General features: G+C 37.2%; 1 protein-coding gene across 2 annotated transcripts in view; it reads right to left on the reverse strand.

The window, feature by feature from the left end:
• ZMAT4 (zinc finger matrin-type 4) overlaps positions 1–26,582 on the reverse strand; it is a 729,909-nt gene that overhangs the window by 177,704 nt on the left and 525,623 nt on the right. The window lies entirely within an intron of this gene.

The raw sequence follows: 26,582 nt of genomic DNA on the forward strand, positions 1-26,582 counted from the left end.
AGGAACCCTGCTCTGTATTTTTTAAAAGGATGCTTGCTGTCTACTGTTTATAACCCCTTTGGTGATGGGGTGGGGTGTGAAGTGGTAATTCAGTGATTTGTTTGGGTTAGTAATACAGCAGTTTGTGCATCATGGAGGGAGCTTAGAAATGACTGATGTCTTCTCTCATGTCATGTCCTTTTGTCTGTAGCCTATAAATGAGCTAAGACCTGGGGTTGAATGTGGCCCTGGGAGATTTATCAGGATAGGGAGTCAGAAAAGCTTTTGTTCCACATGGACTTTATCCACTGGCTGATTTGAACAGGGATTAAATGCATGTTCAAAATCATGTCACTCTGGTTGGAAGCATTTAGGTTAGAGAATGAAAGTGTTAGGTTGTTTCTTTTTTCCCCTGAACTTATCCAACAGCATCAAAGATGCTTCCTCCTGATGTTAGAAACCTTGGGCTTATCTTTGATTCTTCATTTTCCTTCACATCTCTTGTTCAGTCAATTATCAACTAATTCTTGTGGATTCTACCCCTGTAGCATCTACCCCATACCTACACATACCCTCACCACCCTCTTCTCAATGTTTGCTTCATCCATTCATTTATTCAGCATTTATTAAGTGTATGCTTATAAAAGGCAGCTTGCTAGGGGCTGGAGATAGAAAGACAAAAAATGAAAAACATCCCTTACCCTAAGAGAGCTTACATTACCTGCCACTCCAGGCATTTTCACTGGTTGTTCCCATACCTAGAATGTTCTGCCTTCTTATTTCCACCACCTTCCTTCCCTGCCTTCCTTCAAATCTCAAGTTTGTATGTAGTTGCTTGGAAGGTGTTTTCCCCATTAGGCAGTAAGCTCTTTGAGGGAAGGGACTGATTTTTATTTTTGTTTTGCCTGTCTATATGTCCAATGCTTAGCACAGTGCCTGAGACACACTTAGGCAATAAATGCTTGTGGATTTGACATTCTATTAAAATACAACATCTCATGGATAATTATTTCAAAAGTAATTTCAAGAGGGATCAGAAAAGTCATTTGGTAGAAAGTAGTATCAGAATGGAGGTAGTCTAATTTCTCTACCTTGAAGGAAGCCAAGGCCTTTAGGAAGGAGAGGGAATGAGAGAAGGTGCTCTAGTTATGTGAGGAGATATGGTCAAAGACCCTGAAATGGTGGATAAAATACAGAGTTCAGTGAATAGTAAGTAAATTAGTTGTGTCAGAAATGTAGAGCGGGTGAAGGACATTTTGAAAAATTAATGGTAAAATAAAGCTAGAACCAGGCCGTCAAATGGTTTAAATGCCACGGTGAGAGGTGTGTCTTCTATCTTAAAGGCAATGGGAAACCATAAAACATTCTTCTGCTGGGGAGTGGCATAGTCAGACCTGTGCTTTAGGGAGATGATTTTGTCAGCCTGTAGAGAATGGATTAGAGAGGGGAGAGAAAGAAAGCAAAGCAGACAACTAGGAAACTATTACAATTGTATGCCCAAGAAATTATGGTGTCTGTATGCATGGGAAATGATGGATGCAAAAGAAATTGTAAAGGTAGAATTTGCAAGACCCGGCAACTGATTGAATACATGTGGTGAGAGGTAGAGTTGAGGACAAGATAGTGGTTGTGAACCTAGATGGTTAGAAGGATGGAGGTGTCCTCAACAGAAGTAGGGAAGTTAGGAAGAGGTGTGGGCTTGGCTGAAAAGAGAATGTGTTCTCTGAGATATGTTGAATTTGAGATGCAAGACATTGAGGATTATGGACATTTTGAACATTTCCCTTTAAAACTATGCCAGAAAATGGGCACACACTATGTCACCACACTAGTACTGGGACCTTCATTACCATCTGCTGAAACTTCAGTATTGCAGTCACCAACTAAGGGGCCCTATTCCAGTCCCTGCCTTCTGTATTCAGGAGGCAACTGGAAGCTACCAAAAACTTTTCAACAAAGTTAAAATTCCTTCCATTATAACCCCACCCCCACTCCAACACACATGCACACATACACACACACACACACACACACACACACAAATCTGACACCACTCTACCTTAATAGCCCTAACTCATATTACTTTTCTCCATTCCCACTAAGTTCCAACTGAATTAACCTCCCTTTAGCCCCCTTAAAATGCCCTGTGTTTTTCATACTTAGTATTTGTTTATGCTGTTCCCTAAGCCTGGGACTTTTTTTCATTTTCTACTTTTCATTTGATGAACTCATGCCCAAATTTTAAAGCTTAAGTTAAATTACACTTCTACAATGAAATTTTCCCTGATCTCCAAGGCAATAATAATCTTCCAGTTTTGATTTATGACAGAACTTTGTTTCCTGTTCTTCTAAAGCAATTAGATGGTATCTCTACATTGTTTTAATGTGAGGTAATATCTTAAACAAGTATTAGATTATAAGCTCCATGAGGGGAGGGACTTTGTGTGTGTAGATTACATATCACCCTTGGAACAGAGCTCTGCACAGAGTAGATAGTCTGTAAAATTAAAATCTATTTTATGTGAATCCCTCGGCTCTACTTCTACAGTCTTATCTTCCCTCAAATAAATGAACATATAGAAAAAGCATGTGTTTATTACGTGCTTACTATGTGCAAAATACTAGTGATACAAAAAGAAAAGTCAATCAGTTCCTTTTCTGAGTTCAAGTTCCAATAGGGAAAGTTAAGATGGATAAGAGGTCTCAGCTTCAAGTCAGATGGAAAGACCCCATTGGTCTTTAGGATACATGAGCAAGGCAGATGGTAATGTATTTTCTTCAATATCACTTCATTATAGGCTGTACTTCTCACTCTTTGGACTTCTCCACCTCCTTGCTAGTAGCCTTCCTACCTTGGTCTTCTTTTCTGATCATTGATTCTGTGAGCCTGACCACAATTTCATGAGATGTCCAAGCCATAGTCACTGGACTCCTATCTCCACTCATCATTGTTTACATTTTTTCATGTCCTCACCAGGAACATTGCCTCTATTTGGGTATCCACAATTTCCTTCTCCACTATTTTCTGCTCCCTTTTATGTGTTATTTTTTCCCATTGGAATGTAAGTATTTGAGAACAGGAACTGTCTCCTTTGCTTGTATCTGTGTCCCAGGACTTAGCACAATGCCTGGTAAATAGCAAGCTTTTAATAAATGCTCTTTCTACTATCTATCCATCTCCACTGACAAAACTTACATCTGTATTTGATGTTGAACTATTTGGTAGTTCCAATGACTTTGGTGTGAGTGTTCTCTTTTCCAGGTCTTTAGTAACTTTGGCTATTGAGGTGGGAGCTAGCACATCTACAGTGACAATTGCCACTTCAACACTGTGCTTCATCTGCCTTTTTATTATTGACTTTGGTATCTGAAGATTTCTCAACCCCAGAACATCCCTCTATCATGCTGGTCTCTTCCTTCCATTAGTGAGTTCCACCCAGGGCCTCTATTCTGGGGAATTGGCCCCTAACACTTCATCCCTTCCCAGTTCTACTTCTGACTCTCCAAACTTTGACAGTGGCCTCAGCACCTATACCTCTCCCACTCCCTTGCATCTCCATTTTGTGTGTTGTCTTTCTCCATTAGAATGTAAACTCCTTGAGGGCAGGGACTACCTTTATTTTTGCTTGTATTTGTATCTCTAGGTGATTAATACAGTACCTGGCACTTAACAAGTGCTTGTTCTTTTGCCTTGCCTTTCTTTACCAAGTTGCAGCTTTTAAAGAGTTGCTTCCCTAGTATGATAGGTATAAGGTGCAGCCTAGAAGCAAGGTTGGTGGTCTCCTGGTAGTGGCCCCTTGTGTATTCTACTACTGTAGCTATACCAAGTTGTTGTTTAACCCAGCTTAATATGCTATTTTCCATGTGCTTTTGCTTATTTTCTTCCCTCTCCTTCACCTCTATCTGCTAAATTCTCACAAGATTTAGCTCTAGTTTTTCCTCCATCAAGAAGCCCCTCCCAATTCTATGATTACATGGCTTCTTTCCTTTTTGGACTACATAGCATTACATCCCTTTTTCTTCACTTAGGGTTATAGCATAATAAACCTAGAGCTGGTTTAAGAGGCTATCTAATCTAACCCCTTCATTTAAAAATAAATGAACTCTTTAATTTTTCCATCACATTCATTGCCAAGTACATATTTTCCCCTTAGCCACAGAGCTATTCCTTCTTGCAAAGAATGAACATCAAAAATGGAAAAAATAATTCAGCAAAACTAACTCATCAGCTGAGTTTGATAGTAGATGCAATGTTGTTCATTTGTTCTCACATCAATAAAAAAGGGAAAGAGGTACATATATTTGCCTCTTTTTTAGGTCTATGCTTGCCAACTCCCTAATTTTACAGATGAGGAAAATTAGTCCCATGGAGGTTGTGACTTCCTCAAGGTCACACAGCTAATGAATGTCAGAGGTAGAATTTGAATACAAACCCCCGAACTCAGAGCTAGTAGCCATTGTCTTTTTCATTGTGCTATGTTGCCTATCATTTTCTATTTTTTATTACTTTGCATACATGTCATCTCTTCTAGAAGATGGTAAACTGTATGAGGGCAAGAACTATGTGTTGTTTTCCTTTGTATCTACTGTGGTTTAAAAAAAATCTAATTTTCCTAGGCATCATTGAGAAGGCATGATATCCAGAAGGAGGGAAGAAATAGTTCAGCTGCACTCTGGCCTGGTCAGTCCATATCTAGAATATTGTGTTTAGTTCTATGGGCCACACATTTTAGGAATGATATTGATAAACTGGAAGCCATTTAGAGGAAGTAATTGAAGATTACAAGGATCCTTGATATTATATCATATGAGGATTGGTTGAAGGAAGCAATGATGTGTTTCACCTCTATATGGGGGTGGGAAGAGAATGGGAAGGAGACAGGAAGAGGGGCAATGAGGATCCTCTTCAAGTATTTGAAAGTCTATCTGTAGAAGAAAAATGTATCTCTTCTCCTTGATCCTAAAGAGCAGAGATAAAAAAAGAGTGGCAAATTTAAGCTTGATGTAAAGGAAAACCCCAATATTGCTGTCTATTCTCAACAAAGAAAGATATATGAAAGTAGACTATTCTGCCCCAGGAAGTAGGGAGTCCCCCCCATCACTGGAAATCTTTACTTGGAAGTTGGTTACCCAACTAGTATAGATCAGAGGATCACAGATCCAGAGCTGGGCTAGCACCATTAGAGATAAACCAGAGTTGGACTGAGGCAATCCAGTAAAAGTTGGTGCTGTATTATATGACATCTGATATTCTTTTCAGCCCTGAGTTCCTAATTGTGTGATTCCAGCACAGCACATTGCCTTGCACATAATAAAAGCTTAGTAAATGTTTGCTGAATTGGATTGAATTTAGAAAGTGAAATGAGTCCAGATCATGAAACCATCAGATCATAGATATTAAATATATGATGCCAATAGTATTTCTAATGGTCTTTTCTTTTTTTATTAGTTAGTGGTTTTAGCTCAGCCAGGAGCATCTGGATATCACTGCGTTTATTAGGCATGTGTGTGTACATGCCCATGCACATACTAAAAGTAAGTATACTTTTAATTCTCTATTTTAACGATAATTGGCATCAAGCATTTTCTCTCAGGATCTGGGCTTATTTGTTCTTCTCTTTGGCTCATCTTTGTATTCTCTAAATGCAAGATGGAGTTACGAGTAGTTAGTAGGATCCTAGATGCTTTTGTACAATAAAATATAACAAGAAAAACCTATTTGCAAAATTTAAAAATTTTCCATTTTTTCTTATTTCATTAAAACTACAGAATTTTAAAAGTAGGAGGACCTTCAGGTTTATATTTGGGGTGACAACAATACATTTAAAAGAGCACTGGACTTGGAGTACCTGAACCCTTGCCCATCTATTTGGCTGCATAAACTTAAGCAGCTCACTACCATCTCTTTCAGTCTATATTTCCTATTCTAGAAAATGGGGATAAACATTCTCACTCTACCTTCCTCTGTGAATAATGCATTTTGTTTTATCCAGCACATTTTATTTTATTTCCAATTTTTAATATTCTTATTTAATGTTTTGTGTTCCAAATTCTGTCCTGCCCTCCCTTCTCCTCCTGCCTTCCCTGAGATAGTACGCAGTCAGATATAGATTATATATGTGTAATTATGTAAAACATTTCCATATTATTTGTTTTCTACAAGAAGACTCAAATGAAAAAATGAAAGAAAGAAACTGAAAAATAGCATGCTTCAGTCTATATTGAATCAATATCAATTCTTTCTCTGGAGGTGGATAGTATGCTTCATCATTAGTCTTTGGAGATTGTCTTGTATTTCTGAGAAAAACTAAGTCATTCATAATTCTTAGCTAGTACCAGATAGTTTTGATGATTACCACTTTATAATACAATTTGAGATTTGGTACTGTTAGAATACTTTCACATTTTTTCACTGATTCCTTTTATATCCTTGAGCTTTTGTTTTTCCAGATGAATTTTATTATTTTTTTCAGCTCTATAAAATATTTTAATAGTTTGATTGGTATGGAACTGAATAAATAGATTAATTTTGGTATTGTCATTTTCATTATATTGACTCAACCTATGCATGAACAATTAATTTTTTCCAATTCTTTAGATCTGACTTTATTTTTGAGAAAAGTGTTTTATAGTTTTGTTCATATAGTTCCTGGGTTTGTCTTGGCAGGTAAACTCCCAAGTGTTTTATATTGGCCACAATTATTTTAAATGGAATTTCTCTTTCTATCTCTTGCTGCTAAACTTTGTTGGTCATATAATGAAATGATGAGGATTTATGTGGGTTTTTTATTCTTCAATATTGTCAAAGTTGTTATAATTTCAAGCAATTTTTTTGGTTGATTCTCTAGGATTTTCTAAGTATAACATCATCTGCAAAGAGTGATAGTTTTGTTTCCTTGTTGGCTACTCTAATTACTTTAATTTATTTTTCTTCTCTTATTGTTATAGCTAACATTTCTAGTACAATATTAAATAATAGAGGTAATAATTGGCATCCTTGCTTTACTCCTGATTGTACTGGAAAGGCTTCTAGCTTATCCCTATTAAAGATAATGCTTGCTGATGGTTTAGATAAAAATTACTTATCAATTTAATTTAAGTTCCCTTTATTCCTATGCTCTCTAGTGTTTTTAATGGGAATGGGTGCTGTATTTTGTTGAAGACTTTTTTGCATCTAAGATAATCATATGATTTATGTTGGGTTTGTTATTGATATTGCCAATTATGCCCATAGTTTTACTGATATTGAACCAGCCCTGCATAACTGACATAAATCACACCTGGCTATAGTGTATGATTCTTGTGATGTATTGCTTTAATCTCTTTGCTAGTATTTTAATTTAAAATTTTTGCATCACTATTCATTAGAGAAATTGGTCTATAATTTTCTTTCTCTGTTTTGGCTCTTCCTGGTTTGGGTATAAGCACCATATTCCTGTTATAAAAGGAATTTGGCAGGAAACCTTCTTTGCCTATTTTCCCAAATAGTTTATATAGTGTTGGGATTAGTTGTTCTTTAGATGTTTGGTAGAGTTTGCTTGTGAATCCATCTGGTTCTAGGGATGTTTTTCTTAGGAATTTCATTGATGGTTTGTTCAATTTCTGTTTCTAAGATTGAGTTAGGTATCTTATCTCTTCTGTTAATCTGGGTAATTAATATTTTTGTATTTCATTCAGACGATCAAATTTGTTGGCATACAATTGGACAAAACATCTCCTAACAATGTCTTTGTGTCCTCTTCATTGATGGTAAATTCACCCCTTTACTTTTTTTTTTTTTTTAGTGAGGCAATTGGGGTTAAGTGACTTGCCCAGGGTCACACAGCTAGTAAGTGTTAAGTGTCTGAGGCCTATGGATTTGAACTCAGGTCCTCCTGACTCCAGGGCCAGTGCTCTATCCACTGCACCACCTAGCTGCCCCCCCACCCCTTTACTTTTTAATACTAGTAATTTGGTTTTCTTCTTTCCTTTTTTTAGTTAAGCTAACCAATGGTTTATCTATTTTATTGTGGTTTTTTTCATAAAACCAGCTTCTAGTTTTATTTATTATTAGTTCAGTGGTTTTCTTACTTTCAATTTTATTAATCTCTCCTTTGATTTTCAGGATTCCGAATTTGGTATTTATTTAGGGATTTAAATTTTTTTCTAGGTTTTTTTTAAGTTGCATGTTCAATTGATGGATCTGCTTTTTCTATATTTTATTGATATATGCAATTAGAGATATACATTTCCCCTAAGTACTGCTTTGGCTGCATCCCCCCAATTTTGGTATGCTGTCTCATTGTTGCCATTTTCTTTAATGAAATTATTGATCATTTCTATGATTTGTTCTTTGACCCAGTTTTTTAGGATTAGATTATTTTATTTCCAATTAATTTTAATCTCTCTTCCCATTATCCATTATTGAATGTAATTTTTGTTCCATTATGATCTGAAAAGAATACATTTACTATTTCTGCCTTTCTGCATTTGACTGAAGGTTTTATGCCCTAATTTGTGGTCAATTTTTGTGTAGGTGCCATGTACTGCTAAGAAAAGTCTATGCCCGTTTCTATTCCCATTCAGTTTACTCCAGAGATCTATCATATCTAACTTTTCCAGAATTTTATTCACCTCCTAAACTTCTTTCTTGTTTATTCATTGTTGTTGTTGTTATTGTTGTTAGAGTATCTAGTTCTGAGAGAGGAAAATTGAGGTCCTCCATTAGTGTAGTTTTATTATTTATTTCCTTCTGTTACTCATTCAACTTCTTCAAAATTTTTGATGCTATACCATTTGGTGCACACATATTTAGTATTGATATGACTTCATTGTCTATAGTACTTTTCAGAAAGATATAGTTTCTTTCTTTGTCTCTTTTAATTAGATCGATTTTTGCTTTTGCTTTATCTTATATCATGACTGCTACCCCTACTTTCTTTGCTTCAGGTGAAGCATAATAGATTCTGCTCTGACTCCTCACCTTTACATGTTTATCTCTGCTTCAAATGTGTTTCTTGTAAACAACATATCGTAGTATTTTTGATTTTAATTCATTTGCTATCTGCTTCTATTAATGGGTGAGTTCATCCTGTCCACATTTATAGTTATGACAACTGTGTATTTCCATCTATACTATTTTTGCATTTTTTAATCTCCCCCCTCTTTAACCCCCTACCCTTTCCCTTCTCACAAGTGTTTTACTTCTAATCACTGCCTTCCCCAATATACCCTCCCTTTTATCATTCCCCATTCTCCCTTCTATTATATTCATCTCTTTTAGGATAAGTTATATTTCTATATCCAATTGAGTGTGTATGTTCTTCCCTTTTTGATCCAATTTTAATGAGAGTAAAGTTTAAGCTTTACCCCTTCCCCACCCCTTTCCATCTTCCCCTCCATTATGATAGCTCTTTCATGAAATTTTTTTGTAGGATAATATATCCCATTCAATCTCTTCCTTCCTTCTCTTTCTAGTGCAATTTTCCTTCTCATCCCTTTATTTTAGTTTTTGGGGTATTATAATGTAAAAGTCACCTTATATTCATACTCTCTGTCTACATATACACCTTCTAATTGGTCTTATGTAATACAGTTGTTAAGTTTAAAATATTATCTTGCCATGTAGAGATATAAACTGTTCAATCTTATTGAGTTTATGTTTTCTCTTGTTTCTTTTTTACCTTTTTATATTTCCCTTGAATCTTGTATTTGGAGGTTAATTTTTTAGTCAATTTTTATCTTTCAGTTAGAAATGCTTGAAAGTCCTCTATTTTATTAAATTTATATTTCCCTGGTCAAAGGATATGAACAGGCAGTTTTCAGATGAAGAAATCAAAGCTATCTATTGCCATATGAAAAAATGCTGTAAATCACTATTGGTTAGAGAAATGCAAATTAAAACAACTCTGAGGTACCACCTTATAACTATCAGATTGGCTTAGATGACAAAAAGGAAAATAATAAATGTTGGAGAAAATGTGCAAAAATTGGAACACTAATGCATTGTTGGTGGAGCTGTGAACTGATCTAACCATTCTGGAGGATAATTTAGAACTATGCCCAAAGGGCTATGGGACAGTACATACATACCCTTTGACTCAGTAATATCACTACTATGTCTGTATCATAAGAGAGGTAAAAGGACCCACATGTGCAAAAATATTTATAACAGCTCTCTTTGTGGTGGTAAAGAATTGGAAATAGAGGGAATGTGCATCAATTGGGGATTTTCAAAACAATTTGTGGTATATGAATGTAAAGTAATACTATTGTGCTATAAGAAATGAACAGAAAAAAATGATGAACAGGGGGGCAGCTAGGTGGTGAAGTGGATAGAGCACCGGCCCTGGATTTAGGGGGACCTGAGTTCAAATCCAGCCTTAGACACTTAACACTTACTAGCTGTGTGACACTGGGCAAGTCACTTAACCCCAATTGCCTCACCAGAAAAAAAAAAAAGAAAAAGAAACGATGAACAGGAGGATTTCAGAGAAACCTGGAAAGACTTACAAGAACTGATGCTGAGCAAGAGAAGCAGAACCAGGAGAACATTGTACACAGTAACAGCAACATTTTGTGATGATCAGCTGTGACAGACTTGGCTCTTCTCAGCAGTGCAATGATCCAAAACAATTTCAAAGAATTCATGATAGAAAATGTTCTCCACATTCAGAAAAAAGAATTGGATCCTGAATGCAGATTGAACCATACTGTTTCTATTTTTTGGATGTTTTTTTCTTTTTTGAGATTTTTCCCTTGTGTTCTGATTCTTTCACAATTTTACTAATGCAGAAATATGTTTAATGTGATTGTACATATATAACCTATGTCAGATTGCTTTCTGTCTTGGGGAGGGGGCAGGAAAGAGAAGGTGAGAGAAAAATTTGGAACTAAAATCCTATGAAAACAAATGTTGAAAACTATCTTTTAATGTAATTAGAAAATAATAAAATACTTTTATGATTAAAAATATATATTTTGGGGCAGCTTGGTAGCACAGTGGATAAAGCAGCAGCCCTGGATTCAGGAGTACCTGAGTTCAAATCCAGACTCAGACACTTGATACTTACTAGCTGTGTGACCCTGGGCAAGTTACTTAACCCCCATTGCCCTGCAAATATACATATACATATATATATATATATATATTTCCCACAAAAATATATTTAATTTTATTGGGTGGGTGATTCTTGGCTTTAATCTAAACTCTTTTGCCTTTCGGTATATCATGTTCCAAGCTCTCTGCTTCTTTAGTGTGGAAGCTGCCAAATCTTGTGTAATCCTGACTATAGCTCCATAATATTTGAATTATTTGTTTTTGCCTGCTTACAATACTTTCTCCTTGATCTTTGAGCTTTGAAATTTGGCTATGATGTTCCTAGGAGTTTTCATTTTGGGATTCTTTCAGGAAGTGATTGGTGGATTCTTTCAATTTCTAACATAGGTCAGTTTTCATTGATAATTTTTTGAAAGATCTTGTCCAGTTTTTTTTTTAATCATGGCTTACATGTAGTCCAATAATTCTTATATTATCTTTTCAAGATCTATTTTTTCTAGGCCAGTTGTTTTTCCAATGAGAAATTTAACATTTTTTCTATTTTTTAATTATTTTTTTCTTCTGTTTTATCATATCTTGATATCTCATAGTCATTAGTTCCCACATATTCTATTCTAATTTTTAACCAATTATTTTCTTCAGTTAGCTTTTGTACTTCCTTTTTCCATTTGGCCAATTCTACTTTTTAGGGAGTTTGGCAGGGGGATGGGGAGCAGTAAGGCAATTGGACTTAAGTGACTTACCTAGTATCACGCAACTAGTAAATGTAAAGTGTCTGAGGCTGGATTTGAACTCATGTCCTCCTGACTCCAGAGTGAGTACTCTATCCACCACACTACCTAGCTGCCCCTTACTACTGACTTTCACTGGGCTTTAGGGTTTAGCTTCTTGCTTTCTCTGGAGGGTAGGCTTCCCTTCTGGATTGTACTGGGGGGTGGGGCCTCACAGTTGGCCTCCCCTGCATGTGAAATTTAGCTGCTGGCCTGTTCCAAAGGTGGGGCCTTGCTGTTGATTTGCTGTAGAAACAAAGCCTCTCAGCTAGAAGGTCCTGGAGGAAGGGTCTTGTTGCTGGTCTGCCCCGGGGGTGAGGCCCTGCTGCTTAGTTGCTATGGAAACAGGGTTTCTCTGCTGGTTGGCACCAGGGGCAGGGTCTCACTATTGGCCAGCCTTGTGGTGGGGCTTCACTACTGGTCAGCAGTGGGGTCAAGGCTTCACTGGTGGCTTGTACTGGCAGTGGGGTCACTGAGGTGGGGCCTTGCTGAGCTTCACAGACTGCTCACTTGCATAGGGGGCTACTGATTTGCAGGAGGTCTGCGCTTCACAGGTAGATTGCCCCAGGCTTGGAACCTTACTGTAGGCCCCCTGCTGTGAGGCTGGTTGCTACTGCTCCTCTTGGACCTTTCTCTCCTCACACACCAGTGAGATAGACCTTTCCTGCTGGGCTGCTAAGCTGCTTCCCTGCTCTGAATAAATTCTTTTTTTTTTTTTTTCAGGGCAATGAGGATTAAGTGACTTGCCCAGGGCCACACAGCTAGTGTCAAGTATCTGAGGCCAAATTTGAACTCAGGTCCTTCTGAATCCTGGGCTGATGCTTTATTCACTGTGCCATCAAGCTGCCCCTCCTGAATCAATTCTGAGGTGGTTGGTTGGAGGGAATTTGAGAAGACTTCAGAGGGGTCCTTCCTCACTCTGCTATCTTGACTCCAGAAGTCTAATGTATGTTTAAAAAGAGGCTGCCTATATAGTTCCTTAGAGCAATTATTGTTCTAAACCTTTTCCTTTCTCAAACCTCAACTGTACTCTTAGCCACCACATTTACGTGACAATTCAGACTCTAACTTCACTGTGAATACTGAAGTTATCCAGCTCTCTAAATTGATGATCTTATCATCCTCTGATCCATGACCCCAAACTTCTATGTATCATTTCTCACACTATCCTTTATTCATCTGCTCACAGAGGAAGAGCTGTCCCTTGTTCAGAGTCCAAGTTCATTATGGGTCCCTTTTATCCCATTCTCTCCCATCTCATTCTCGTTCATTCTAGGACAGTTATTCCATCTCTATCATTCATCTTCAGTCTCCTCTCACCTTTTTTCACTTTCCCCTCTTCCTACAAACATGCTCAATATGGCTCAGTTTTTACAACAAAATTTTATTGTTGTTGTTGTTTAGTCGATCAGTCATGTCTGACTCCTTTTGAAGCCCACTGTCCAATGGGTTTTATTGGCAAAGATACTGGAGTGGTTCCCCATTTTCTTCTCCAGTGAGTTAAAGCAAATGAAGGTTAAAAGACTTGCCTGGGGTCACACAGCTAGTAAGTGTCTGAGGACAGATTAATAAAATCTTATTTTATAGAATTTAATCCATCCCATATTTTTATATCACTCTCTTACCTTAAACTTTCAGGAAAAAAATACCAATTGACACCACTCAGAATATCTCTCTGACATGCTGGCCCCCTTCTCCCATAGTGTTTTCTTTCCAGGCAACTCCATCATGGTAATGGGCCCACGTCTGACATGCTTCATTTTCCTTCCAGCTTTTACCTTCTCTGCCCTCACCCCACTTTTTAGCTCCCTTTTAGTGATTTGTCTTTTTCTAATATAATAAAAGTAATCTGAGCATAGGAGCTGTCTTTCTTTTTGCATAGTGCCTGGCATGTAGTAAGTACTTAATAAAATGTTTATTGCCTGTTTGCTTCTCTCACTGGTGCCTCATCCTCTCCCCAAGCCCTTAAAGGATGATTTCCTTTACTTCATGTGCTTGATAGTCTTCTATTCTGTCCATATATTCTCCTTTGCAATCTCATTGACTAACATGGCTTCAAGTAAAGCTAATATCACCCCATGTAGGTGACTCCCTAATTGTTCTCCAGCCATGGCTTCTCTTTAGAAATCCTGGTTTGTGATTTCAGTCCCTAGCTGTCTCACCTCCTCTTGGTCCATGGCTTCAGTTCTGGGATGACTTATTTCTAATTCAATATGTTCAAACAAAATCAAGCTTACATTTTCATATTCTTCAAAATCTGCTTCTGTTTATAAACTTCACTATGGCTACTCACTCATGCTCAAAGCTTTTTGATTAGTTTTGACTCTTCCTCCTTCCTTACTTCTCACATCCAAGGTACCACTAAATCCTCATCATCTTTTACACTTATTCCTCATACTATCAACAAGTAACAGATATAGTGATACCTTGAAAGGCAAAATCCCAAGGTTTCCCTCCTCTAAGGACCTCATACATAGCAGAAGTCTAGAAAGCTGCTGCATGCAATTGATTGGTAACTAAAGAACCCAGCAGAAGAAGGGAGTAAGAAGAAAATACCTATTCTTAATGACTGATGTTGATTGTTCTGGCATACCCAGGGCTCTATTCTAGGAATAATAATAACTTACTAATAATTATTATTAGCATTACTAGAATTTCTATAGTGCTTTTTACAATTTACAAAGTGTTTTACATACATTATCTCCAGGAAACAAAATCCAGACAGCGTATAAGTTTAAGATCAGCCCAGACAGAACTTCCAAATGGCATACAGGGTGTCTTCTTCCTTATGTCCATGTCCATGCTGCCTTCTCTTTTCTAAGTACAAATGTGGCCAAAGAGGGAGTTTGACCATAATTATTTCTAAGATCCCTTCTGGCTATGTAATATTCTCTATTTCAGCTAACATTCCAATTTTGAAGGATGAAGTCAGAGTTATGCAGCTGGATATTAAATACATCAACAAGCACACCAAATAACTGAAAGAAAGCAAGCCAATGTGTTTCAGGGGTTCTGGATTTGAGTCACAACTTTACCATGACTGGTAGAGGTGGACAGGTGCCCCTTCAGCTCTCTCAGCCTTAGCTTCCTCATCTGAGAAATGGGGGTAGTTTAATAGAATGTTCTAAAGTCCCCTTCTTGATTTAATATTCTGTTATGCTATTTATGTATAGAATCTCAGGTCAGGCATCACAACAACTCTGTGAAGATAAGTACTAAACATTTCTTCTCCCCATTTTACTGATGAGAAAATGGAAACAGATAAATTAAGTGATTCATTACCCTATTTTATAGAATACAGAAAGAAAACAGAGATAAGTTGCCTGAAGTGGAAGAGGCACTATAGAGAAGTACATCACAAGAGATTTGCAGGTCTATTATAAAATGGAATGAATACTGGACTGGGAATCTGTAGGTGCAGTTTCTAGATTCAGCTCTTCCTCTAAATAGCTGAGTGGACTGTGGGTGAAGCTGAAATTTTCCCCCATTGGGTATTTACAAATCTACAAAACAAGGTGATTGGATTAGTTGGACATTGAAGCCCCTCCCATCTCTACCATTCTATATCTCTCCAATTGTTCATTTTAACATTTTCTCATCTTAGAATAGTTCTTGGCCTGGTTTTTTGTTTATTTGTTTGTTTGTCTTTAACTTGAAGAATTTATGGCTCCAAAAAAGCACTTGCCAAGGAAAATAATTCCCTCTTGATTTCATGCATACAAATATTTTGCTCTCTGTTGGCACTGGCATTAAGTCAGCAAATACCAAACCCTTGCTGAAAATAGGTGTAGTACCTATTATCAACCTGGATTGGGCTCTGCATGACACAAGAAAGTCCTAAAAGATGTCAACAGATTTGCTACTGCATAAAAGCTAATAAAAACTAGAAAATTATGAAGTAGGAATGGCATCATTTTAAACTGGACAAAGAATCGATCTCAGTACCAAAGTTTTTTTCTTGAAGAGCTTAGAGAGAGTGAACACATTATTGCTTAATGTAACTCATTCTACTTTTGATAGTTCTAATGGTTAGGCCATTTATTTTTTCTTCTGACATTAAACCCAAGGATGTCTCCATGCAACTTCCATCCATTATTCCTAGTCCCTCTTCTACTCCCTGTAGAGACAAGCATGTGACAGGATCAAGTCTAATCATTTTTCCATTTGATGGCCCTTCCAAAACTCAAGGAGATGTATAATGCCTCTCCTCTACCCAGGTCTTTTCTTTCTGGGATAAATATCCCTAGTTCTTTCAACCAGTTTTCATACAATATTATCATAGTACACTTGATCATCTCACTCATTTATCTTTCCAGTCTGAGTCCTTCCCAAAATGTGTTCTCTAGATCTGAATACAATACTTCAGGTAGGAAATGGTTGCTATAGAGGTTCCAGAAACCAAGAGTAGTCCTTAAAGTGAAGTGGAAATTCTAAATTATTGACAAAAGGACATTTGGCCTAGAATTGGAAGATACCTCAGAGTTCATCTAGTTCAATCCCTTTATTTTCCAGATGAGAAAATTGAGGCCCAGGCTGACTAAGTGACTTCACCTTGCCCAAAGTCACACAAATAGGAAATGTCAGAGGTGAGATTCAATCCCATATAGACAAATATCCTGTTTCTTTAAAATAGCTCAGAGGTCCCCTCCCCCCCAAAAAAACCCCACCAAAGACCAAAAAACAATACACCCTTCCAGGAGTAGGAAAGATATGATTTCAAAGTCCTTTCAGAAAGGCATAGTACCCATGGGAGTCATCTTTAGGAGGTATAGGGGCCATGAAGCTAAGAAGTATATTCTTTAAGCCACAAAGATAACACCCTCATGGACATTATTACTAGATTAAAGAATTTCAACAGTCATCTTTTCAAAGAGAGTTTATATTTGCTCTCCTTTGCTCCAGAGATCAGAATTAAGAATAATGGGTGGGAGTTGCAAAAAGGGAAATGTTAGCTCAACATAAAAAATGATTTACTAACAAATAGAGCTGTCCAGAAGTGAAATGGGATACTTCAGGGGATAAAGAGTTTTTCATCAGTGTAGGGCTTCAAGCAAAGGTTTTATGACCAGATGTCAGGGACTTTGCAGAAGACATTCATACCCAAATGCAAATTGGACAGGATGACACCAGAGGTCTCTTCCAACCCTTCTGTTCTATGAAATAGGGAAACGCTGCAGTATCATGGAAAGTGGGTTGAGAACCTTGAGACTTGAGTTTTACTTCCTGCCCTACCACTAACTTGTTGTGTTACTGTCACTTTTAGGGTTTTGCTTTCCTTCTATAAAAATGAGCGATTTGTACTGAATAACAGTTAAATCCTATACAGGTAAGGATCTCTATGATTGCCTATGTATGCATGTAAATGAGACACTGAGGTCAAGACCAACCATAGGGTTTTACAGGACACATAATCCCTTATGCTCATCAGAAAGTGGTAGTCTTGTGCCTGCTCTCTGGGATCACCCACAGATGATCCTGCATATAATTCGTACACTCTGAGTTGTTTACATGTTGTCTCCCCCATTAGAATGGGAGCTCCCTGAGAGCAGGAGATGTCTTTTGCCTTTCTTTTTGCTCCCAGCATTTGGCACAGAGTAAGCACTTAATAAAAAAAGCTTGTTGACTTTTCTTGACTTGAATTAGCCCTGAAGCTGATCTAGCATTATAGAAGACAATGATTTCCTTTTAAAAAACATTTTTAAATAAAGCTGTATGGATGGCATTTGCTTTTATGTCAGTCATTTACACATATGTTCTCCCCTACTTCCTTCCTACCCAGTGAGTCTTCCTTTCTAACAAGAAAAACAATAAGAAAACCCAGCATACATACATACATACATTCTTGCATATATGTATATATATATATACACATACATATAGAGATATGCATTTTTTGTATATACATATGTATGTATGTCTACTAGTACACACACATATGTGCATGTGTATAACACTGACCAAGTCTGGCAGTATAAGCAACACTCCACACCCTCCTTTCTAAGGAAAAGCAGCAGGTAGGTTTTATAATGACAGTTCTTTGGCACATTCAACATTTTCTAGCCTTTGTTACCCAAGTCATTGCCAGCATCAAAACCATTAACAGTGAAGTCACAGAGCCCCCAATTAATACTTTCCTGCCTTACAAACAATTTCAAAACAAACTGGAGACATGCAATTTAAAATATACATTCTTTACATTCAAAGAAGAATCTTCTCTAGCTAAGGAGACAATTTAAAAAAAGGCCTGGAGTCAGGAAGACTCACCCTGCTGAGTTCAAATGTGGCCCCAAACACTTACTAGCTGTGTGACCCTGGGCAAGTTACTCAGCCCTGTTTGCCTCAGTTTCCTCATCTGTAAAATGAGCTGGAGAAGGAAATGGCAAACCACTCCAGTATCTTTGACAAGAAATCCCTAAACGGGCCACAAAGAGTCAGACACAACTGAAAACAACTGAACAATAAAAATAAGAGTACCTGCACAGATAACTTCATGTTCAAGACATCACCTCCTTTGAAGGGTGAAAATAAGAGGAGAGGATTGACCTAGAAGTATTGAATTATAGCAGATTTTTACTTTTTTGTGTGTGAGGCAATTGGGGTTAAGTGACTTGCCTAGGGTCACACAGCTAGTAAGTGTCAAGTGTCTGAGGCCAGATTTGAACTCAGGTTCTCCTGAATCCAGGGCCGGTGCTCTATCCACTGTGCCACCTAGCTGCCCCCAGATTTTTGATATAGTGGAGATGTTGCTAGTTTGGGAATTAAAGGAACCCGGTTGAAATCCCAACTCTGTTCATATCTTTTTTTTTTTTCTTTTTAAAGTGAAGCAATTGGGGTTAAGTGACTTGCCCAGGGTCATACAACTAGTAAGTGTTAAGTGTCTGAGGCTGGATTTGAACTCAGGTACTCCTGACTCCAGGGCCACTGCTCTATCCACTGTGCCACCTAGCTGCCCCCCTTTAGTTTCTTAAATTAATAATTCTGGGTTCTTGAAAATTATGTCAGTTCTTTCTGAGCCGGGAGGACTTTAGGCTGTCTGACCATCTGCTGATGACAATTGTGGCCCCTGTAACTCAAGAAGCTATCTTCTAAGACATGGGTGAGCATTCACCTGCATGTATAGTGAGAACCCCCAAACTGAAGGAATCACAAGTCTTTTGAAATATTCAAGTACAATGAAAAACAAGGCAATGTTTCCCAACCAAGTGGGATATTTGGCGGATTACACTCTGCAAATGACAAAGGTCTTGCCAGTGATGGTGACCTCCTATTCGGCTGGACATTAGGGACATGAACTGGTGAGAGAGTTTGAACTGGAACAAGGGAGCTGTTTAGGCAAAACCCTCAGAAACAATGAAAACTGCTGGCTGTAGCCAGAAGGAAGGGCAAAATTAGATTTTTTTTCTCACATAATGCGAAGATTATAGAAATAGGAATTGCTAATTAAGCAGAGGCAATATGGAATCAGCAAATAAAAGTGCTACGCAGAGGAGTAACTAAAGAGTAATTAATCATAGGAAGGAATGGCAGCAAAGGAGAGCTAAAAGTAAAATGCTTTTTAATCCAGTTGCCATAGAACCTTCTTGTTTTAGCAGTGAGAGGCCAATTGTTAGAAACACTTTTATTTGTTTACTTTGTGCTATAAACTTGAAGACATTGCTGGAAAAAATAGCAGCATAATGCAGTGGAAAGAACACTAAAATTGGTGTCGGAGAAGCTACATTTAAATCTAGGATTATCTCTTAACTTCCCTGGGCCTTAGTTTCTTCATCTGTAAAATGAGAGTGTTAGACTAGGTAACCTCTAAAGTTGAGGTTTTGTTCTCTCAAATCACACTTCATAATATCAAGAAAAGACGCGGTTATTAGGGATGAACTAAGTCAATCTCATCATATTACGAATGAGGTAATAGAGAGAAAACTACTTGCCCAAAGACAGTTGTTGTTCAGGCATTTGGGGTTTTCTTAGAAAAGATACTGGTTTCCCTTTCCAGCTCATTTTATAGATGAGGAAACTGATGCAGAGGGTATATGATTTGCCCAGGGTTACACAGCTAGTAAGTATCTGAGACTGGATTTGAACTAAGGAAAATGAGTCTTCCTGACTCTAGGCCCAGTGTTCTATTCATTGCACCACCTAGCTGCCCTAAAGGACACACAGATATAGAGCCAAGATTTGAAGCCATTTCCTCTGGTTCCAAATCTAGATCTTTCAATTGCATCACATTGCTTCCAGGGAGATTGCTTGACCAAGGACATTTAATTTCTCATTAAAAGTTAGTTGATGGGGGGGGGTGGCTAGGTGGCGCGGTGGATTAAGCACTGGCCCTGGATTCAGGAGTACCTGAGTTCAAATCCAGCCTCAGACACTTGGCACTTACTAGCTGTGTGACCCTGGGCAAGTCATTTAACCCCCATTGCCCCGCAAAAAAAAAAAAATGGAAAAAAAAAAGTTAGTTGATGTAATTGCACATTTATAACCCATATCTGATTGCTTCCCATCTTAGGGAAGGGGGAGGGGAAGGAGGGATAAAATTTGGAACTCAAAACTTTAAATAAAAATGTTTATTATTTTTTTAAAGTTCGTTGATGACACCTGCACCTCCCTACATTTTTATTTTATTGTATATTTTATTTCTTTTATTCTGGACTTAAGAAATAAAACAAACATTTCCATAACATACTAAAAGAGAAGAAAGATGACTGTAGGTGAAATTACAAATCCGTCATGTACAAGATTCCCATCATTCTTCTATTCACCTAGGTTCTTAACCTTGGAGTCCTCACTCTAGTTCAGGTATGCATCTTCTTTTCATCAGCCCATATTTGGCGAGTTTCTTAATTGTTCTCCCGATCTCTCGTCTCCATTCCTTGTTGGTATTTAAGACCCTCTATTATGAATCCAACCTACCTTTACAGCTTTATTTCATACCATTCCCCTTCACAGTCAATTGTTCCATCTAGACTAGACAATTAATTATACCTGGAACTTGTCATTCCATCTCCAGGCTCCCTTACAGTCACATAAGTCACTCCACATGCCTGTAGGGCATTCACTACTCATTGGTCCCTATCAAAATGAATATTTTCCTTCAAGGCTCACCTTGGATGACACCTTTTCTATAATGCCTCTCTTAAGACCTCTAGTTAATTATCTCTCCTCAAATCACTGTGTATTTGCTTTTCTGAAATTCCCTGCCCCTCCCTAATATCATATAAGTTCCTTGTAGGCAAAGCTAGCTTAATTTTGGTCATTGTGTCCCCAGGATCTTGCACAATACCTCACACATAAATGTTTATTGAACCAAAAGTTATGACAATGAATATGACAAAGATATGTAGAAATTATTGACATATCTTATAATCCTATCCTAGAAAATGAAGCTAAGGGAATGTTCTTATGAATCTGTATATTTTTGAAACACTTGGTTTTTATTAATTAGCTTATCCATACTGCATTCATGTGAAGGGGCTCTGTATGATTCTAGTAGGGACAGCTCAGAAAAAGAAAGAATAAGTGGCTTATCCACTTATATACTAACATCCAAGACACAAATACATACTTGATGTTTTGATGTGTTGATCTCTCCTCTTCCTTCTTCCACCCTACCCCCATTACTGTGGTCACTGAAGAACAAACATAAAGGTAGACTTTTTAAAAATGGTGAAAGATATATTGGATCAAGGTACCACTTCACACCTATCAGATTGGCTAATATGAAAGAAAAGGAAAATGATAAATATTGGAGAAGATATGAGAAACTTGGGACACTAATGCACTGTTGGCAGAGTTGTGAACTGATCCAACCATTTTGGGGAGCAATTTGGAACTATGGCCAAAAGGCGATCAAACTGTGCTTACCCTTTGATCTATTAATACCACTACTAGCTCTGTATCCCAAGAGAACATGAAAAAGGGAGAAGGACCTAAATGTACAAAAATATTTGTAGCAGCTCATTTTTTGTGGCAAAGAATTGGAAATTGAAGGGATACCCATCAATTAGGGTATGACTGAACAAGTTGTGATATATGAATGTATTGGAATACTATTGTGTTATAAGAAATGATGAGCACACAGATTTCAGAAAAACCTGGAAAGACTTACATGAACTGATGGAAAGTGAAGTCAGGAGAACATTGTGCACAATAGCTGCAACACAGTGCAATGATCAGCTATGACTTAGCTCTTCTCAGGAATACAATGATCCAAGGCCATTCCAAATGATTCATAATGGAAAATCCTATCCACATCCAGAGAAAGAACTGATAGAGTATGCATGCAGATTGAAGCATGCTATTTAATTTTCTTTAGTTTTCTTAAGTTTTCTTTTCCTTTTGCAAACTGTTTTTTTTCTTTGCAGACTGTTTCTTCTTTCACAGCATGACTGATATGGAAATATGTTTTACATGATTGCACATATATAACCTATATCAAATGACTTACTGTCTTAAGGAGTATGGATAGAGAGGGAAAGAGAAAATTTGGCATTCAAAGTTTCATAAAAATGAATATTAAAATAAAAAAACACTTAAAAAGGAAGATAAATTAGATGCTTAGATTTGTTGAAATCTAGGATTCCCTATGGTTACATGATTGTCTTATAATTTAGACAGGACACTACTTATGTCTTCCTCTGATCCTCCATTATGGCACGGAGGCAGGAGTGTGCTGCTAAATGTTCAACAACCAGCTTCACAAAAAGGCCCTACATACTTTACATTTAATCTACATCATTTGTATTTTCTCTGTAACTTCTATAAAATCTATAGCAGTTACGTCAAACTCAAATAGAAATCATACAAAAAGGATCCTCGCAGCTGCCTACTGACTTAGAAAATAATATATTGACATCATCTATGATTTATTATTATTTTAATTATTTTGTTAAATATTTCTTATTATTTTTTAATCTGGTTAGAGCTGTCGACTATAGTTCATACTTTACCCTGCTGGTCAAGACAATCAACAAAACGATAAATCAAGCCTAGATTTGTTTGCCAATGAAATATAAAGCCTAACACTGAAAATTTAACATTGGTTGATTTCAAATGCTAACACTGAAAATTTAACAATTAGCTCACACAGTGTAAACTGGCTCCAGCACAACCCTGCATGAAGGTGACCTTGAGTGCTTCAAGCCTATGCCAGCAGAGCTCAAGCTGATAAGGGTAACAGCAAGGTTCTGGTGTGGGAGTATATGTTATACATAATTGTTTACTTATAGATAGTGTTTTTCTTTTCTTTTTCTTTTTTTTTTTTGTGGGACAATGAGGTTTAAGTGACTTTGCCAGGGTCACACAGCCAGTAAGTGTCAAGTGTCTGAGGCTGGATTTGAACTCAGGTCCTCCTGAATTGAGGGCCAATGCTTTATCCACTGTGCCACCTAGCTGCCCCCTAGATAGCGTTTTAAAGTTTATGATCTCAATTGAGCCTTGAAACAACCCTGCAAGTACTACAGATATACTGAAACCAAGGTTCAGAAATGTTGTGGCCTGCCAATTATCCCACAACTGGTAAGCAGCAGAAGTGCGATTAAGAACTTGGTCTTTCTGACCCCAGTTGGACCTTCTATATCTCCTCAGCCCCATGACCTCTCCAGCAGTGAGTATGCCTATAGCCCTTGTACTTTGCTGATTAATTGATGACCATTTTTAAGGAAACTAAGCATTGAGCATTCTTTTTCTTCATTGGTAGGGTATTTGCCATCATCCTTGTACAGGGTCTTTCAACCAGGGGCCATTTTGGATTTACCAGGTAGGACATTAGATGACCTAAAGCAATCCTCTTATTTCAGAAATCAGCCAATCTCAGACTAGAAAGATGAAGTGATAAGCCGAAGATCATAAAGGTAATAAACACTTGAGTTCAGGTCTTCAGATTCCAAATCTAGGGTTCTTTCCACTTTATCAAAGAAAAGGGATCTGTTAAAGGAATGAATGCTGTGTAGAAAAATATAGGAAGTTATTTGCCCACTTAAGAAGCATTTTTTCCTGAAATATTTTAGAAGCATCCATTTCTATACAGTATGACTATCATAAAGACAGAAGCCACCATTGCTTAGAACAGAGTTTGGAAAAGTTGATTACAAATCTTTCTTAGGTACTCAGTAAGGAACAGAAAAGGATGTAGTGTTTCCATAATCATCTGTGTGACTGGCTCATATGTTTTCTGCCATTCATAACTTTTCTTTCCTTGGGCTCAGTGATGATTCTTAGGATCTCAGTGAACCAGAATGAGAATCAGTGGGTATAGGACAGAGCTTGCTTAGGTGTTGGAAGGAGAAGGGTACATGGAAAAGACAAGGAAAAGGAGGAGGCAGTAGAATAAAGGTAAGTGTGGGGCAGCTAGATGGTGCAATGGATAAACCACTGGCCCTGCATTCAAATCTCACCTCAGACACATACTAGCTGTGTGACCCTGGTAAAGTTACTTATGCCTGATTGCCTCAAAAAAATAAAATAAAGCTAAGTGCACTGTTCTGGTGAAGACCTTCATCCCCTCATGCTTGGACTATTGCTATAGCTTCTTGATTGACTGGTCTCCCTGCCTCATCTCTCTATATTCTAGTTCATCTATGAAGCCCACGAATTAATTTTCTTAAAGTGCAAACAGTGATATATCACCATCCCGGATCCTATTCAATAAACTCCAGTGGTTTCCTCTTAACTCCAGGATTAAATAGAAAGTCCTCTGGCTCTTAAAGCCTTTCATAACTTAGTCTCCTCCTCCCTTTCCAGTCTTCCTATACATTATTCCCCTCAACGTGCTCTGCAGTCTGATGATGTTGGTGTCTGTTTTGTCTTACCTGAGAAATTCCATCTCCTTACTCAGTACATGCTTGTCTCTTATACCTAGAATTTTTCCTCTTTTCAGCTCTACTTCCTGGCTTGTTTGAAATCTTAGCTAAAATTTTACCTTCCGTAAGCAACATTACCCCTTTAAACTAAAGTCTTCCCTCCATTGATTATCTATCTATCTATCTATCTATCTATCTATCTATCTATCTATCTATCTATCTATCTATCTATCATCTATCTAATCTTTGTAGATCATTATTTGAATGTTGTCTTCATTAGATTGTGAGTTACTTCAAGACATGGACTATTTTTTGTTTTATCATTTTTGTTTTTGTTTTTGCCTTTCTTTTTATCCCTAAGGCTTTGCACTGTTCCTGATTCATAGTAAGCACCTAATGTATACTTATTGACTTCATTTGGCTTTTGAATTTTTTTGGAGGGGGGCAGAGCAATGAGGGTTAAGTGACTTTCCCAGGGTCACACAGCTAGTAAGTGTCAAGTGTCTGAGGCCGGATTTGAACTCAGGTCCTCCTGAATCCAGGGCTAGTGCTTTATCCACTGTGCCACTTAGATACCCCTGAAATAAATTTTAAGAAGAAAAGCAAGTACTGCCTGAGGGAGGAGAGGAGGGGAAGGAGGGAAGGAGGGATTCACTATGGGACTCAAAACTTTAATAAAAATGTTTATTAAAAAGAAAAAAATAAGAGATGCAAAGACCTTTGATAATTCAAATTTTACATACCAAGTAAAAGTTAACTGTTGGCTCATGCTTGGGAAACAACATTTCTACTGTATATTATTTGACTGACCTGGATATAGTTGCTATATGAATTAGAAATGAATTAAATTTCTTTTTAAAATATTTCATAAGTTAGACCTTTTTTGCCCCTTATTATGAGATCTTTCCCTAAATAGTTTGGGTAAATGTGCTTTTTCTATAAATGCCTCTCCCCACTCCCTCATTCTCCTGTCCATTGTCCTCTATTGTGTCAAACTCCCACAGCAAAGCTTCTGAGTGTAACTGATCTAGACTAAATTGTAATTGGGGAATACTTAACAAATAAGTAAAAATCTGATACAACATCGATAATATTAATTTGTGGTTTTCTAGGTCAATATGCAGCCTGCAGGGAAATGTTTCTATTTGAATTTGACACCATTGCTCTAAGGCATTAATGTACAAAATGGTAAAAATAAGTCTTTTTCCTAAAGGTCTCTGACTTGGTTCACTCATGTGTTTAAAGATTCTCAATTCACCTGTAACTAACTTAATTGGAAACTCTTCTGTTTTTATCTTTCTAGTGTCTACCATGGGATTCACATATTTTTGTTTCATTTTCTTTTGGTTGGGGGGGGGGTGGAGGTGAAAAAGGACCCAAATCTGTGATTTCATCTGTATATAGAATTCTCAGTGTAGAAACTTACTCTACCAATGAAAATCTGAAATTTCACATCCTATAAAGCTGCCAGAGAACACCAAAGAGTTAATCACTAGCCGATTAGAATCACACAGCCAGTATTTGAGAGGCTTAATAAATACTCCTTGGATTAGATTGATTTATAAAATCTCAAATAGATAAGAAGGTTGTTGTTTTTTAACATCAATTATGTTCCTGATATCATTTCAAAATAAGTATCCCTTAAAAAAAAAGAACTGTGGAGTATAGATGCTGAATGAACCATACTATTTCTTTTGTTTTTGGTGCTGCTGTTTTTCTATTTTGAGGTTTTTTGTCATTGCTCTGATTTTTCTCTTATAACATGACTAATACAGAAACATGTTTAATGTTATTATGTGTATATATATGTTATTATATATATATATATATATATATATATATATATATATAACACCTATATCAGATTACTTGCTGTCTAGGGGAGGGGGGAGGGAGGGAGAAAAATCTGAAATTGGAAAGCTTATATAAACAAAAGTTGAGAACTATCTTTACATGTAACAGGAAAAATATAAAATACTTTATTAAAAAAACTAAGTATCC

Source organism: Dromiciops gliroides, chromosome 2 (genome assembly GCF_019393635.1).
Source record: "Dromiciops gliroides isolate mDroGli1 chromosome 2, mDroGli1.pri, whole genome shotgun sequence".
NCBI lineage: Eukaryota > Metazoa > Chordata > Mammalia > Microbiotheria > Microbiotheriidae > Dromiciops > Dromiciops gliroides.